Source organism: Lolium rigidum, chromosome 7 (genome assembly GCF_022539505.1).
Source record: "Lolium rigidum isolate FL_2022 chromosome 7, APGP_CSIRO_Lrig_0.1, whole genome shotgun sequence".
NCBI classification, from domain to species: domain Eukaryota; kingdom Viridiplantae; phylum Streptophyta; class Magnoliopsida; order Poales; family Poaceae; genus Lolium; species Lolium rigidum.
This window is the reverse complement of record NC_061514.1, coordinates 110,171,855-110,174,641: the sequence shown is the minus strand read 5'-3', so window position 1 is coordinate 110,174,641 and position 2,787 is coordinate 110,171,855.

Here is a 2,787-nt window from a genome sequence, read left to right as displayed (position 1 = left end):
AGAGTGATGGACATAAAGGTACCTCCAGCAGCTGAATCCAATAAATTCCGCGAAGAAAAATTCAGTCCTGCATAGAAGGTTTGGATGATCATCCAAGTAGTCGACTCCATGGGTTGGGCAATTTTTAACCAGAGATTTCATTCTTTCCCAAGCTTGAGCAACATGTTCATTATCTAATTGTTTGAAATTCATTATGCTACTCCTCAAAGATATAATTTTAGCAGGGGGATAATATCTACCAATAAAAGCATCCTTGCATTTAGTCCAGGAATCAATACTATTCTTAGGCAGAGATAGCAACCAATCTTTAGCTCTTCCTCTTAATGAGAAAGGGAACAATTTTAATTTTATAATGTCACCATCTACATCTTTATACTTTTGCATTTCACATAGTTCAACAAAATTATTGAGATGGGCAGCAGCATCATCGGAACTAACGCCGTAAAATCTGCTCTCGCATAACAAGATTAAGTAAAGCAGGTTTAATTTCAAAGAATTCTGCTGTAGTAGCAGGTGGAGCAATAGGTGTGCATAGGAAATCATTATTATTTGTGCTAGTGAAGTCACACAACTTAGTATTTTCAGGAGTGGCCATTTTAGCAGTAGTAAATAAAATAAACTAGATAAAGTAAATGCGAGTAAACTAATTTTTTGTGTTTTTGATATAGAGTGCAAGACAGTAAATAAAGTAAAACTAGCAACTAATTTTTTTGTGTTTTTATATAGCAAACAGGATAGCAAGTAAGGTAAAACTAGCAACTACTTTTTTTGTATTTTGATTTAGTGCAGCAAACAAAGTAGTAAATAAAGTAAAGCAAGACAAAAACAAAGTAAAGAGGTTGAGAAGTGGAGACTCCCCTTGCAGCGTGTCTTGATCTCCCCGGCAACGGCGCCAGAAATTTGCTTGATGCGTGTGGTTGGCACGTCCGTTGGGAACCCCAAGAGGAAGGTGTGATGCGCACAGCGGCAAGTTTCCCTTAGTTAGAAACCAAGGTTTAATCGAACCAGTAGGAGTCAAGAAGCACGTTGAAGGTTGATGGCGGCGGGATGTAGTGCGGCGCAACACCAGAGATTCCGGCGCCAACGTGGAACCTGCACAACACAACCAAAGTACTTTGCCCCAACGAAACGCAGTGAGGTTGTCAATCTCACCGGCTTGCTGTAACAAAGAGTTAACCGTATTGTGTGGAAGATGATTGTTTGCAAGAAAACAGTAAAGAACAAATATTGCAGCAGATTGTATTTCAGTATTAAAAGAATGGACAGGGGTCCACAGTTCACTAGAGGTGTCTCTCCCATAAGATAAAAGCATGTTGGGTGAACAAATTACAGTCGGGCAATTGACAAATAGAGAGGGCATAACAATGCACATACATGTCATGATAAGTATAGTGAGATTTAATTGGGCATTACGACAAAGTACATAGACCGCCATCCAACCGCATCTATGCCTAAAAAGTCCACCTTCGGGTTATCGTCCGAACCCCTTCCAAGTATTAAGTTGCAAAGCAACAGACAATTGCATTAAGTATGGTGCGTAATGTAATCAACAACTACATCCTCGGACATAGCGCCAATGTTTTATCCCTAGTGGCAACAACACAACGACAACCTTAGAACTTTCGTCACTCGTCCTGGTGTCAATGCGAGCATGAACCCACTATCGAGCATAAATACTCCCTCTTCGAGTTAAAAGCAAAAACTTGGCCAGAGCCTCTACTAGTAACGGAGAGCATGCAAGATCATAAACAACACATAGGTAATAACTTGATAATTAACATAACATGGTATTCTCTATCCATCGGATCCCGACAAACACAACATATAGAATTACAGATAGATGATCTTGATCATGTTAGGCAGCTCACAAGATCCAACAATGAAGCACAATGAGGAGAAGACAACCATCTAGCTACCGCTATGGACCCATAGTCCAGGGGTGAACTACTCACTCATCACTCCGGAGGCGACCATGGCGGTGTAGAGTCCTCCGGGAGATGAATCCCCTCTCCGGCAGGTGCCGGAGGAGATCTCCAGAATCCCCCGAGATGGGATTGGCGGCGGCGTCTCTGGAAGGTTTTCCGTATCGTGGTTCTTTGCATCAGGGTTTCGCGACGGAGGCTTTAAGTAGGCGGAAGGGCAACGTGGGGGGCCACACGAGGGCCCCACACCACAGGTCGGCGCGGCCAAGACCTGGGCCGCGCCGCCCTATGGTGGCGGCTCCTCGTGGCCCCACTTCGACTCCTCTTCGGTCTTCTGGAAGCTCCGTGGAAAAATAGGCCCCTGGGTCTTCGTTTCGTCCAATTCCGAGAATATTTCGTTACTAGGATTTCTGAAACCAAAAACAGCGTAAAACAAGAATCGGCACTTCGGCATTTTGTTAATAGGTTAGTTCCAGAAAATGCACAAATATGACATAAAGTGTGCATAAAACATGTAGGTATCATCAATAATATGGCATAGAACATAAGAAATTATCGATACGTCGGAGACGTATCAGGCGCCGGGGTGGATCTGGCATGCCGCCCGGTCGGACCGGGCCAGGGACCGGGCGCGCCGGTGTGGCGGCCGGTCTGACCGGGTGCTGGGCCGTCCTGGACTTCGTCTTCTCCTCTCGCGCATGCCTCCCGCTCCTCCCTCGCGCGTCCATGAGATATCTTCATGTCCAGCTCCACGTCCATCTTCAAGTCCAGCTGCTCCTCTCCTCCTCGTGCGATGCTTGTCTCCTCTTCATACCTGATGATACATAAGTAATAGGACTTAGGTAGTATGCCCGATCAATCAAAG